This window comes from Muntiacus reevesi, chromosome 18 (genome assembly GCF_963930625.1).
Source record: "Muntiacus reevesi chromosome 18, mMunRee1.1, whole genome shotgun sequence".
NCBI classification, from domain to species: Eukaryota; Metazoa; Chordata; class Mammalia; order Artiodactyla; family Cervidae; genus Muntiacus; species Muntiacus reevesi.
In genome coordinates, this window is record NC_089266.1 from 21,630,832 (window position 1) to 21,646,131 (window position 15,300).

Here is a 15,300-nt window from a genome sequence, read left to right on the forward strand (position 1 = left end):
GTCAGGTAAACGCATCCCTTCCCCTCACACCTCCTCCTTGCACACCCAGGCCCCTCGACTCTAGCACTTGAAGGTGCCAGTAATGCCCTTCCTCTGGCGTTCTTCGGACAGCAACCCATGAAGCGTAACGAGAGGAGTGACATGGTGCCATTTTCAGTCATCAGTGACAGATGCAGGGGAGGTGGCACTTTTGCTTCCTGGTCCCCAGATCTCACTCTGCATCCACTGACAGTGTCTTCTGCCAGGGGGTGGAACCAGCCCTCTTAATTAAAATGAATTAAATAGTCAGCTTTTCATAATTGAATGGCGCAGAAATGACCTGAGGACCACGCTTGCCCTGGGCACCTTGGCATCGGGCCTTAGGTGCATCACTGACCTGGGCTTCCTCCTCAGGTGCATGACTTGCCTCCCTGGTTACCTGGTTCCCAGCAGAGAGTCTGTTAGACTCTGGCTTGTGTTGTTTTGCAGGCACTTGGAGAGGGGTTGCCAGCCTCCAGGATTAATGTCTGCTGGAATGTGGGCGCTGTTCCTCGGCAGCATTTCCGAGTGGCACGACTCTCTCGCTAGGCACTGGAGATGGGTGCTGAAAGACACCCAAAACTCACTTGCACCAAATGAGGGGGCGTGCGTCCGCCTTTGAGACCGGGCCTATGTGGTTTTCCTACAGAGCTAGGTATGCAGTACCATCTCAACAAAGACTCACGTTAAAAGAAAAAGAAAAACAAATAAAATGCGAAAGAACTGTCTGTTTCAAGTCATCATGCGGTGAATTGTTGCAAACTGATCAATCCTTTTTTACAGCAGATTATCTTAACTGAGTTGGCATGATGTGAATTTGAAAAAGGTTTGACATGAGTTACGTCCTTCCCAGATTCACTTTTCCTGTGTCCTCACTAAAGTGGAGGGGTTGCTAGCTCCTAAAAGTAGCAATCCTTTACATAGCCCTTTTCACTCCCACAGCGCAAGGGAGGGGTGTCAATACGATCCGTCACCAGAAGAAAGCCTTACAATTTCTGCAATCACAGGGAATTCAAAGGATGGCAAATAAAAAGCAATATACACTCAGCATGGCACAATTAATAAGTATTATTCTCTTGATCCTTTTCCCAGTTCTGCCAGTAAAGCTGAGCTCGGTGGGTCTGCTTTCTTCTTTGTAATGCCAACTGATGAAGTCACCAATCTACCCACCCCCCACCCTCCCCAAAGCAGGCCAGCATCAAAAACACCAGTATCTAAGAAGGAACTGCAGACGATGGCGTGTCTGCCCCGAAGCTGGGGAGGGAGAGGTGCCACTCTATATCAAAAAAATACTTCAAAGAATCAGATTTAATAAGGTGCCAGGTTGAAGATTTTCATAAGAATATAAATCATACTCTCCAGGGTGATGTGTGGACTCACATGATTTTTCATTACTCTTTCAGGCTGGACTTGATCTGAACAAATCTGTCCCTGGACACATTCAGTCAACAAAAGGGTCTGGGGAGATCCCTAAAGCTTTAGAAATGGTTACCCGAAAGACAACCATAAAAAGAGCCTTGAAAGACATCTGTAAGTCTGACTGGTTTCCTCATTTGAGAATGGGTTGTCTTAGAAATCACATTGGAGCTGACATCTCTGCATCCCTCAACTGTCCTGTGGGCTTTCTCTGTCAAATCACAAGAAAAACATTCAATTTTCCCCTTCTCCCACCTGCACGGAAGAGCAAGTGAAACCTAAGTGTGTTTTCCCTTACTGAAGCACCCTTTGGATCATTTAAAACCCACAAGGATGGTATCATCTCCCCACCTCCTCTCTCCCTAGAAGCCCTCCTGGTCCAACTTGAACTTCCTGTTTAGATCCTTCAGAGTCTTCAGTATGAAACAAGACAAGTACATCTCTATCACTAAGTCCTGACTCTTGGCTTTGTTTTACCAAAGACTTCTCATCGGGAACAGACAGTGAGGCAGAAAAAGAAGGGAGTGAGGGAGGGGGAAAGTAATCATGACCAATCACTAAGAATCACTCATAAAAAAGCAGCTTCTCAATTAAAACAACTAAGTGCTCATCAAGCTCAGTCTCATGGTGTAAAGTCAAATATTGAATTTCAGTTGCCCTGTAAGGCCTAACTGAGATTCTAACTAGTCAGACATAAACTGTACAGCTGGTTCATTCCTGGGACCCTTTGGGGCTTCTCAGAAGCAGCATGCCCTCTCACCCACAGTGTATCCCCACCAAAAAAAGACACATTCTTACAAGTATAATCTACCTGATTCTGAGAACTCTGTTGGCGCGATTTGCTCAAGTGTACGTAACCAATTACTATGCCCTTGAATCTCATACCATTTCCTCCTATAAGACCACGTCTCTGTCCCAGTCTTGGCCCATCAAAATGTCACTATCCATAGGCTGACTCTGTGGGATACATCCCTCTAATAGACCACCACACAACCATTAAAAGTGATGTTGTGGAAGAATATTTAATGATGAGGAGGAAAGCTCATCAGATATTTGTCAAGTGAAAATTGCAGGTTTAAAAACAACAGGTGCCATAAGGTGCAAGTCCACTTTAGAAGGTTTTATATATATATGTATGTATATATATATATGGCACAGATATGGTCATCTCTTAGTGGTTTTATATTCTTTCTTGGGCTTTTCAGCAGGTCACATTTTATGAATATTTTTATCATTGAAAAAATGTAAATAGAAAATAGAGGAGGGTATGGCAACCCACTCCAGTACTCTTGCCTGGAGAATCCCATGGATAGAGGAGCCTGGAGGGCTACAGCCCGTAGGCAAAGGTTTGCCTGCTAAGAGTCGGACATGACTAAAGCAACTTAGCACAGGTGCACGCAAATGGAAAACGTCCTACTTGTTATAGGCTGTATGCCCCCTGCCACCCCAGTTAATGTGGTTAAGTCCTAACCTCCAATACCTCAGAATGTATTTGGAGATAGGGCCTTTAAAGAGACAATTAAAGTCAAGTTAGGTCACTCGGGTAGGCTGTAATCCAATATGACTTGTATCTTTACAAGGAGACAGTGGAATGAGCATGTGAATACACAGCGAGAAGGCATCCATCTGCAAGCCAAGGAGGGAGGTCTCAGAAGAAACCAGTCCTGCCAAATCCTTGATCTAGGACTTCTAGCCTCTAGAACTGTGAGAAAATAAATATCCATTGTGTATGCAACCCAGTTTGTTTTGGCAACCAGAGCAAACGATACACTACTCATCCACCAAAGACTGGCCCCAAGGCCAAGCCTGCCATGAAACTACCTCTCACCCCCAAACTTCCCCTCCCTCTGTCTTTCTGTTGCTACTGCTTCTGTGTCACTTGGCCTTGTTTAGGATACATTTGCTCACACTCCCCCCTGCTGCATTGTAAGCTTCCTGAGGATGAAGTCCACGTGTTAATCACCTTTTTCTATCCCACTGCTGCTGGTTCAGAAGGCCTGGGAGTTCTCCATGAATGGCCATTGAAATAACCAAGGAACAGGAATGCCTTTGGGGATCAGACCACCTAGATGTTTTCTGGCGGTGGTGTTGGTGTGTGTGTGTGTGTTGGGGGTGGGTGTGGTTTTTCCAGGAGGGCACCACCTCTTAGCAGCTGTGTGATCTTGGGGGCGGTCACACTTCACACCCAAACCTGAAGAGTTTACAAAGCATTTTCCTACGGAGTCTCTCATTTGGTTGTCATAACAATCCACCACGATTGCCCATCGTTTCCTCCAGTTCACAGGTAAGGTAACCATGCTCAACGAAGGCAGAGAAACAAAACATTTCATTGTGAAAATTTACAATAATAGCTAAAATGCGCTGAGTGTCTGGTACAGCACTGAATGCTTTTCGTGGCTTGTCCCAATTAATCCTTACAAGGAGCCTGGGAGGGAGGAATTGTCCCTAGAGCTATCTTACAGGTAAACGGAGGCTCAGAGGAGTCACCTGAGATCACAGGGTTAAAAATGATGGAGCGGAGCTTAAACACAGGCTTGATAGCCACAGCCCACACTTAGAACCAATGCCGCCTCCTCCTCACCTAAATCAGTATATTTTGTTATTGTTCAGTTGCCCAGTCATGTGTGACTCTTTTGAGACACCATGGGTTGGGATTTTCCAGGCAAAAATACTGGAGTGAATTGCCATTTCCTTCCTCCAAGGGATCTTCCCGACTCAGGGATCCAAACCTTATCTCCTGCCCTCATCTCCTGCGTTGCAGGCAGATTCTTCACCAGTGAGAGCCACCAGATGTACAGGGTCCTAAATGAGAGACGCAGACAGGAATTGCTCCAAAATTCAGAGACGGAGTTGGTCTAGACAGTCTTCTTAAACAAGGCGAGGTTCGAGCCAAGTCTTTTCAGACATAGCTGAGTGGAGAGGATGGGGTGGGGCCCGCCTGCCTCACTTCAATGCTGTTTACCACTGAGTCTCACAAGTCAAATTTAACCACTCAGTTTAACTCCTCATATCCCTCTGGAACCACCAGGCTCTACCAGCACCGGAGTGGGAGGTGCAGGGATGCAGAGAGGATGAAGCGGTAGGTCCCTGCCCATGAGGAGACCAGTCTCCCATGTAGAACAATAGGGTCCAAAAAGATGTGAATCAGTTATGATGCCGTGACTTCAAGGGTCTATCCAGACCAGGGGAAAGCCCTGGTCTGAATTCTGCCACTGATTTTCTATGAGACTTTAGGCAAATCGCAACACGTCTCCCAGCCTCAACTTCTGCACCGGGAAACAGAATCACTGAATATGTATTAGAGAATGATTTCTATCGGCTACCCTCTACCATTTACATCCTATTTCTTCTCCCTCTCTCTATCTCTATCTCTCTCTCTTCCTCTCCTTTTTTTGTTAAAAATAGGAATTTAATGTTAAAGATAGAGGTCAAAGCAAAAAGAAAAGTTTAAAACTCAACAACATACAGATAAAAGTCCCAGGAGCCAATAGACCCTCAAGAAAGATGCTTGATAAACACAAGATTAATTAACCCATTCTCCTAGGCCCACCTCATGGTTCCACACAATCAAAAACACTAACTCGGGCAATAAAATGTAAGGAAGGCAGCTATTTCTTGAAGATGGAGATATAAATAGCACCAATTGCCATTTACATCCCGCTGGGATGAAGGATGCTTTCAGAAGAGACGTTGTAAATGGATTAACCATTTCCTAGGGAAGCCAGAGGAAGAAGTTTGAGTCTACAACAATGCGTGATACCTAGAGCAGCGCCCACCTGCCCCCAGCACTAGAACTCGTGGGGGCCTCTCCTAAATTCTTTCTGCACAGTCACCTTAGCAGTGGGGACAGGTTTCTCTTGGCTTATTTCTTGTAAGATTCAAAAGATAAGAGGGATTCCTAAGGAATTGGATGGGCAGTATATTCTTACTTAAGAACAGAAGTTGAATAAATAGAAACAACCCCCGAGGACCAGTTGACCAATGCAGTCTCTTTAGATTCTTTCTTTAAATTTTATTGGAGTAGAGTTGATTTACAATATTGTGTTAGTTTTAGGTGTACAGAAAAGTAATTCAGTTATGTGTATGCATATATTCTTTTTTTTTTCAGATTCTTTTCCCATACAGGTTAATACAGAATATTGAGTGGAGTTCTCTGTACTACACAGCAGGTCCTTGTTGGTAAGCTATTTTATATATAGTAGTATGCTAATTCCAATCTCTGAATTTATCCTTCTCCTCCCCCACATAAGTTTTGTTTTCAAAATCTGTGAGTCCATTTTTGTTTTGTAAATGAGTTAGTTTACATCGTTTTTTTAGATTCCAATTACAAGTGATGTCACACATGAGTGATAGCCACATATGAGTACCCACATTTGATAACCACATATGAGTGGTATCATATGATATTTGTCTTTCTCTAAGTTTCTGTAGATTCTTGAGCACAGTTAGCATCTTGGTACATATATGATTTCTTTCCTTTGTATTTTCTTCCTTTTCTGTTTTTTAATGACGGGAGAAAAACTATCGGCAGAGGAAAATTCTTCTATGTGAACTGAACACGTCACATTTTTCATCCCACTTTTAAGAAATACCCACTACAGTAAGATGAACCCTTCTCTGGAAGATAAAAAAGAGAGGGGTCTCCCCCTTCCCTGGGCCCCCATCATTCTACAATCCCGGGGCTGCCTAAAGAGTAGTGGGTCTCTTCTGATTGCTCTCCAGGTTGGTTTTCAACAACCCACCCAGCATATCAAGGGGTTGGGCTCTCTAAGAAAACCTCCCCCTTCCTGAGCTGCTGTAGAAGCTTAGAAGATGTGGTGAAAATGAAAGATTTCCCAGGAACTGTACCCACAGGGTTCCGGGGACTTCACAAGCTGAAACCGGTGCCAAGTGACTCCTGCTTGAGGGCCAAGCAGGACAAACCATCAGTGTGGCCATTCGTTCAGTGCCTCAGAAAGTGCCCCCGAGTCATCTTCATTCGCTCATCTGACAGACATCAGTGTGCATCTGCCTCCCCAGCACCGCATTCTCTTCTGGGGATATAAAAAGGAGAAGACAAAGCCCCGTCTTCAGGAACTCAAGACTTCATGGGGGCACAATGAAGCCTCCAAGCTTGCTTTCTCACTCCCTACCCCCACTCCAGCCCCACAACCCCAATATCAGGAAACGAGACAAGAAAGTTTGAGTCAAGTTGGAAAAACTGTTGGGTTGGGCTGTTGACTACCATTTTGGCAGAGAACCCAGTGGAATCTGAGATGCTGAGAATTTGCAGCAATCGTGGTAGCTTCAGCTGGTCTTCTATGCAGCACCCTTTGGGGGTGAGGGGTAATACCCTAGGCTCCTCATGAGGGACAAGCCTACAAAATAGAAAAAAGAGCAAACAGTCACAAAGCTGGACACACTGCCTGCTCCCATGGAGAAAAGAAAATGATATAAGTAGAAAAAGATGCACGTGACAGAGATTTATATTGAGATAGGCAGTCAAGTAGGAAAAAGTATTACTATGAACCCAGGTGCCAGGTAAAGGCCTTGAAGCCTGGGCCCAGGGTGGAAAACTGCTACCTTTTCTGATGGGAGAGTAGTGGTGTTTATGGAAGGTGAGTATAGGGGTTGCTTAGGTAAACTAAACTCATGCAAACCCCATCCCACCCATTTCCTCACCAACAACTAATCAGTGCCAAGAAACTGGGTCTGGTTGAGTCTGATTGGGTCTGACTGAACCTGGCTGAGTCTGGTTGCATGTGCTTAGGTTGAGTTCGGTCTGGTTGGTGATGCACTCAAATACTGCCCATGACCTTTGTGGACTAGTAGTCAACACAGAGATGTGAGTCCAAGTCCCACATCTGCTCCTTGTTTGGAAAAGTCTCTGATTCTCTTTAAGCCTCAGCTTCCTCTTGTGTAAACTGGGGGACCTGATCAGGACTTACCATGTTGTTGGTGTGAGGAGTAAATGAGACTACTGTGAAAAGCTTGAAGAGTACCCAGCAGAGGTGGAGGCTCAATTTGTTAACTGTTGTTATCTGCTACATGGAGTCTTTCCCCATTCTTCCAATAAAAGTGGTCCACCTTGAACTCATATCACAGTCTGGCTTTATCTTTCATTTTCTGCCCTTGAAGAGATGATCCCTGTTTGATTCATATCCAGAGAGAATAGTCAGAATTCAAACAGTGAGATTTGAATCATAGATGATTCTTACGTGAGCGGGAGGGAACAAAAAGAATGTAGAAGAATGATGTCTATGGTAGAAATATGCAACTACTGCCAGCCACCAACACAACAAACAGATGTTTCTGAGTTGCCGGAGCCTGAAATTCAGTTTCCTGGATGTTAAAGATAGACTTGCTATGACTTAAGATGTGATCCATGAGGACCACCTGGGAGCTTGGGAGAAAGGCAGTTTTTCAGGCCCTACGCCAGTCCTATGGAATTTGAATCTCAATTTTGACTCCCAAGCATGATGCACTTGTGAATCTGGATAGACCAGTGGTTATCAGTCTTGCCTACACATTAGAATCATTGAAGGATTTTTTAAAAATCCTGATGTCTAGGCTGTCTCCCAGAACAAGCAGAATCTTGTTTATTTTTATAGATCACCAGATTATACCTCCAAATAGCCCGGGTTGAGAACCATCGGTCTAAACCAACCCTACAATTTACTGGTCAAGAAACTACAGTCCAGAGGTAAACTGACCTGCCCAAAATCACATAGCAAGTAAGTGACAATGCTTGGGGGTTGAGCCAAGTCCTCCATTCCCAAGGCTCTCTGTACTGTACTTTACTGCCCTACAGAATTGGGGATGGGAAGGGGGCACCAGGCTTCCCTTTCTGGCTTGGCATCTTCATGGTTGAGTTCTGAAAGAGGAGTTTCCTAGACACATGTGGCCTGTGCATGGGAATTCCCTGATGGACTGTGTCCACCTCCCCCCACCCATCTCCTGGGGGTAGGTCCCAGAGCCCAAGCTGGTTGGTGTTCTGGTTCTAGGTTAAAACAGCCCCCAAACTCTCACCCAGCCAGCCTGAGTCTGCCATTCCCACACACCCAGTCTTCCCAGAGACACAGAGCGCTCAGGGACTGTCCCCCCACCAGGCCATACAGTTCTCAGAATTCAGGTGAGGTTTCTGAGCCCCCACAGCCTCAGCTCCTGGCTCCTCTCAGAACTAGCAGGGACAGGCCCCGTTCTCAAAGTCAGCAACCGCGACGGTCTCGAAACTAGAAGGTCTAGAGGCTCCCCCTTGACTTGTTTTTGCTCTCTTGCCAGGGTTTTGAGGGAGGTGTGTGTGTCTCAAACCTCTGATTGTCTCTGCTCTCTGACTTTTCTGGTCTGTTTTTGAAGTGGCTTTTTGTTATTCTGCCTCGGCTCACTCACCTTCCTCAGCAGCTGGGGAAAACACTCAGCCTTGCTCTGCTCCCCGCTGAGCGCTTGGATTCCGTGTAAACTGCTCGCCTGCTGGCCTGGTCGGGAGGGCCTGGGCCTGTGGAGTCCTTGAGAACAATCATGGAGCAGAAAACCTCCTTGTGCTCAAGGAAGAGGAGGGAAGAGCCCTGAGAAAGCAGAGAGAACTTTCTAAGCACACTGTTACCTACAGCCTAGGCAGATCTGGAGAAGGCAGGGCTAGGGACCTCTCCTTTCACAAACGTCAGGGTTGCTATAACGAGGGTGCCCACCTGCCAGGCGAGGCTTCCCTGGTAGCTCAGTGATAAAGAATCCGCCTGCCAATGCAGGAGACATAGGAGACTCGGGTTCAGTCCCTGGGTTGGGAAGATCCCCTGGGGGAGGAAATGGCAACCCACTCCAGAATTCTTGCCTGAAAAACTCCATGGAAAATAGAGCCTGGGGGACTAGAGTCCGTGGAATTGCAAAGAATCAGACATGATTGAGTAACTGAGTATGCATACACACACCCCGGCCAGGAACCTCCAGTCTCTTCTGCTGAAATTTGAGTCGATCTAGAACAGCATTGAGATAGTAGTCTTTCATCATATGTGGCTAGTGAGTGCTTAAAATATGGCTAGTGTGACTAAGGAACTCAATTTTAAATTTCACTTAATTTCAATGAAATTTAAATAGTTACGTGTGGCTAATGACTGCTCTGTGAGGCAGAGAGGCTTATCACCAGTGGTTCTCACAGCTGGCTGCACCGCAGAATCACCTGGGGAGACGCAACCCTCGGATGCCTGCATCCACCCCAGTGATTCTGAGTTCCCGCATGGGGCATGGACTGAGCTGCAGAGTTTGGGAAGCTTCATGGGTGACTCCAGTATGCAGTCAATTTTGAGAGCCTCTGGCCCAAGAAACTCCCGACAGCTCTTCTAACCCTGACTTCCTACATTTTGATGTGATTACTGGTGTTTTCGGAATTTGAGGACCACAAATCAATGTGATACACCACATCAATGAAAGAAAAGACCAAACCATGTAATCATCTCAATAGATGGAGGAAAAAGCATTTGATGAAACTCAACATCCATTCATGAAAAAAAAAAAAAAAAAAACCCGCTTATAAAAGTGGGCATAGAGGGGACCTCCCTGAAAGTCCAGTGATTAAAACTTCACCTTCCTGGAGAAGGAAATGGCAACCCACTCCAGTATTCTTGTCTGAGAAATCCCACAGACAGAGGAGCCTGACAGGCTACAGTCCACAGGGTTGCAAAGAGTTGGAAATGACTTAGAGACTAAACAACTACAACAATATACTTTTTTAATTTTTATATGTAATTTGATAACAAAATAGACTGACAATTGTACAAAAAAAGAGAGGGAGAGAGAGAATAAAAGAGAGATGCTTTAAAAAAAAAAACAAAAAAACTTCACCTTCCAAGGCAAGGGATGAAGGTTCAGTCCCTGGTCAGGAAGATCCCACGTGCCTTGGGCCCAAAAAATTAAAACATGAAACACAGGCAATGTTGTAACAAATTCAATAAAGACTTAAAAATTAATTAATTAATTTTAAAAAAATCAGGGCTTTCCTGGTGGCTCAGTGGGAAAGAATTCACCTGCCAATGTGGGAGACATGGGTTAGATCCCTGGTCTGGGAAGATCCCAAACGTTGCACAGCAATTAAGTCCATGTGTCACAGCTATTGAGCCTGAACTCTAGAGTCTGCAAGCTGCAACTACTGAAGCCCACACGCTCTAGAGAGAAGCCACTGAAATGAGAAGCATGTGCACTACAGCTAGATAGTAGCCCCCACTTGCTGCAACTAGAGAAAAGCCCACATGGCAACAAAGACCCAGCACAGCCTGCTAATGTTTTTAAAAACATCGCCATGAATAGTAGTAATACTTGATGAAAAGCTATTCAATAACCCCTTGGGAGGACAGGAAAAAAGAGGGGTGGGAGGGGAGGGGGAAGAAGTAGAAAGAATAATAAATAAATAAAATTACTTAAAAACATTTTAAGTGGTATAGAGGGAATGTATCTCAACATAATTAAAGAATACACTTATGACAAACCCACAGCCAGTGTAATACTCAATGGTGAAAAGCTGAAAGCCTTCCCCTTAAAATCTGTAATCAGACAAAGATGCCCACTTTCATTGCTTCTGTTCAACATAGTATTGGAAGTCCTAGCCACAGCAATCAGACAAGAAAAAGAAGTAAAAGGTACCAAAATGGTAGGGAAGAGGTAAAAATTCTCATTCTATGTAGAATTTGAGGACCAAAGGGTTTACTCAGAGAATCCACACAAGACAATGTAAGGTATTTTTCCATGTTCTAAACATAATATACATTCATGGTAGAAAATTGAGAAAATTCAGAGAAATAAAAAGAAAGTTAAAATGCCCTGAAATCCCACCACCCAAATAAAGGGTTAAAACATTTAAGTGTAAATCCTCCCAGATATTTTTCCATGGATATATCCTTTTGTTTCCTTCAAAATTGGAATTATATCATGAGTCCTATTTTGTAATTAGCCTTTATAACTTTGTTTAGTTACTTCAGTTGCTCAGTCATGTCCAACTCTTTGCAACCCCTTGGACTGCAGCCCACCAGCTTCCCTGTCTTTCACCAACTTCCGAAGCTTGCTGAAACACATGTCCATCGAGTCAGTGATGCCATCCCACCATCTCATCCTCTGTTGTCCCCTTCTCCTCCTGCCTTCAATCTTTCCCAGCATCAGGGTCTTTTCAAATGAGTCAGTTCTTCGCATCAAGTGGCCAAAGTATTGGAGTTAAAGCTTCAGCATCAGTCCTTCCAATGAGTATTCAGGACTGATTTCCTTTAGGGTTGACTGGTTTGATCTCCTTGCAGTCCAAGGAAGGGACTCTCAAGAGTCTTCTCCAACACCACAGTTCAAAAGCATCAATTCTTCGGAACTCAGCTTTCTTTATAGTCCAACACTCACATCCATACATTACTGGAAAAACCACAGCTTTGACTAGATGGACTTTTGTTGGCAAAGTAATATCTCTTCTTTTTAATATGCTGTCTAGGTTAGTCATAGCTTTTCTTCCAAGGAGCAAGCGTCTTTTAATTTCACGGATGCAGTCACCATCTGCAATTAACTTGGTTTATGTGGTTAACAAATATTCATATATCACCAACTGTAAGGTTACATGCTATTTTATCAAAAATGTAAACTATAGTTTATTCAAATCCATATTAATATTGGCCCCATTTTTGCTAGTATTTTTTAAAACATTGCCTTGAATATAATAGTAGCAATACTTGATGAAAAGCCTTGTGAGGATAAGAAAGAAGAGAGATGGGAGGGGAGGGGACAGAAGAAGAGAGAAAATAAAATGAAAATAATTTGCCCAAAAAGCACAAAAAATTCTAAGTAATTCATATTACTCTCCAGAAAAGTTGAACCAGTTTACACTCCTACCAAAAGAGTGTAACAGTACCTATTTTTTATGTATGCATGGCATTGTACAAAGTGCATTTGATAAGTATTAACAATTTTGCTTGTCAAACTTAATGAGGTTTTTAAAAAAACCACCACCAACAGGAAGCAACTCATTGTTGTAAAGTCCAGCATATCTTAATAAGCACCAACTCTGTACAAGGTGCTATCTTAGATATGGATAGTAAAGATGAACAGAACCACCTTCCGTGGTGATCCAGTGGCTAAGAATCTCCCTGCCAATGCAGGGGACAGGGTTTGATCAATAGTCCTGGAAGATTCCACATGCTGTGGAACGACTAAGCCGGAGCACCACAACTACTGAAGACCACGTGCTCCAGAGCCCAAGTGCTGCAAACACTGAGCCCAAAGGCCCTAGCACCCATGCTCTGCAAAGAGAGAAGCCACTGCAAGAAGAAGCCTGCACACCACACCTAGAGAGTAGCCCCTGCTCACCAAGCAGCAATGAAGACTCAGATAAATAAATTTTAAAAATTTAAAAGATGAACAGAACTGATCCCACCCTCTGAGAGCTCAGGGCAGGGGGGAACTCAAGGACTTGGCTGTAAGGCAGGGAGGACGACATAGGTGCTAAATAGAGGTACAAAATTCACAGTACTGACCAGGAAAGAAAAGCTCATGATGCTTCACAGCAATGCCAGGAAGTCTAGGGGATGGGGAGGTGCATTTGAGCTGGATCCAGAAGATGAATACAGGCACTGGCGAGCATCAGGAGGTGGTGGCTTTGACCAATATTGAAAGGTACTAGATGCTCAGGGGACCAGAAGATGTCACTTCTATCTTCCAGAAGCTCCCGCATTTACCAACCCCCTGCAGTCAGGAATTTGCCTGCAGTAGAGGAGACCCAGGTTCAATCTCTGGGTCAGAAAGATCCCCTCGAGAAGGGGATGGCAACCCACTCCAGTTTTCTTGCCTGGAGAATCCCGTGGACAGAGGCGCTTCGTCCATGGGGTCACAAAGAGCCTTAACATGACTGAGAGACTAACATGTTCACTTTCACTTTGCAATCACAAAGCCCACCTTCAGATCTATCCCACAGCCTCTTTTTGCCACTTAACTCTCTTATTTGTGATGGGGGACAGGAGACAGTTTGGTTGCCTTCTCCAAAGTCACCTTCAGAGACTTCTGAATGTGAAAGTGAAGGTAGCTTAGTCATGTCTGACTCTTTGCAACAGTCCGTGGAATTCTCCAGGCCAGAATACTGGAGCGGGCAGCCTTTCCCTTCCCCAGGGGATCTTCCCAACTCAGGGATCAAACCCAGGTCTCCTACATTGCAGGCGGATTCTTTACCAGCTAAGCCACAAGGAAAGCCCAAGAATACTGGAGTGGGTAGCCTAGCCCTTCTCCAGAGGATTGTCCCAACCCAGGAATTGAATCAGGGTCTCCTGCATTGCAGGCAGATTATTTACCCATTGAGCTATGAGGGAAGCCCACTCAAGAGACCTCTATATGGATGCAAATACCAAACATAGCATCAGTTCGGTTCAGTCACTCAGTCATGTCAGACTCTTTGTGACCTCATGGACTGCAGTACGCCAGGCTTCCCTGTCCATCACCAACTCCCAGAGCTTGCTCAAACTTTTCATGTCCATCAAGTTGGAGATGCCATTCAACCAAACAAAGTATGGTATGATTTTATTTGGCTTATTCACTCCTTTTCTAGAATACATTGTCATACAATGTCAGTATGTCCATTTTTTAAAAGTTTCAGGGAATTCCCTGATGGTCCAGTGGTTAGGACTCAGCACCTTCCCTGCTGGGGCCAGGGTCCAATCCTTGGCCAGCAAGCCACAGAGTATGGCCAAAAAGTAAATTAAAAATAAATGAATTTTTTAATGAAAATTGAAATTAAAAAAGAGTTGCAAAAGTCAAGGTCATAGAGCAAGTTTGGGGAGACTGGGATTCCCCAAGCCTCAGCACCTAAGCCCAACTTACACACAGCACCAACACTGTATAGAGAAGGAGGTGGCCAGTTCAAGCCTTGACTCTCCCAGTTAGGATTTGTGGAGGAATTCACTTCATCTCACTGAGCTTGTAAAACATGGATTTGGAGGAATAGTGAAAAATGAGATACGAAGGGTGGAAAAGAGTTTTTTTTAAAACAACATGAATAAGAATAAGACGGCTTCCCTGGTGGCTCAGTGGTAAAGAATCTGCCTGCCAATGCAGGAGACACAGGTTCAACCCCTGGGCCTGGAAGATCCCACATGTAAGCTGCCTGCCACAACTACCGAGCCTGTGTTCTAGAAGCCAGGAACCGCAACTACTGAGGCCCACATGCCTAGAGTCTGTGCCCCACAAGAGAAGCCACTGCAATGAGAAGCTCAAGCACCCTAACTAGAGAGTAGCCTCTGTTCACTGCAACTGGAGAAAAGCCCACACAGCAACAAAGATCCAGCACAGCCAAAAATATATATATAGAATTATTTTTAAAAAGAATAAGTTGTAGGGGGGATCGGGATGGGGAATCCATGTAACTCCATGGCTGATTTCATGTCAGTGTATGACAAAACCCACAACAATATTGTAAAGTAATTAGCCTCCAACTAATAAAAATAAATGAAAAAAAAAAAAGAATAAGTTGTGACTCCCATCAATGTGGACCATGGTCAAGTTAGCCAGCTTCTTACTTTCCCTTTTTATGAGTCTGTTTCACACACACACTCTCACACACTCACACACTCACTCACACCCTTTAAACGAAGTCTCTGACGTACTAGCATTTCAGGAACAAGGCAAGTCCCCAGAGATGGCCTTTCTTCAGAAGCTCACTGAAAATGAATTCAGGAACTTGCCCAACTGTGATTCAGAGCAGGGGGTTGGAAGGGCATGACAGCCACGGGACCTTTGAGAGTGGGGTCCCCTTTTCCACCCGTTGACCGACACACCCCCTTCCCCCAGCTCTGCTCTGTTACGTCAGGGACAGAATTAAATTTCCCACCTGCCCTGCCTTCTTCACTCCCCCATCCCCTCCCCGCTCTGTGACACGCATCCCTG

At 44.7% G+C, this 15,300-nt stretch overlaps 1 long non-coding RNA gene across 1 annotated transcript; it reads right to left on the reverse strand.

Moving 5' to 3' along the window:
* Nucleotides 1-6,665: 6,665 nt before the first annotated feature.
* On the reverse strand, nt 6,666-8,971 carry LOC136149348 (uncharacterized). The gene is made up of 3 exons (XR_010659665.1): nt 8,803-8,971; nt 7,362-7,560; nt 6,666-6,791 (listed from the first exon to the last, which is right to left on the reverse strand). It is a non-coding gene; the product is annotated as an uncharacterized lncRNA (long non-coding RNA).
* Between the last annotated feature and the right edge of the window lie 6,329 nt (nt 8,972-15,300).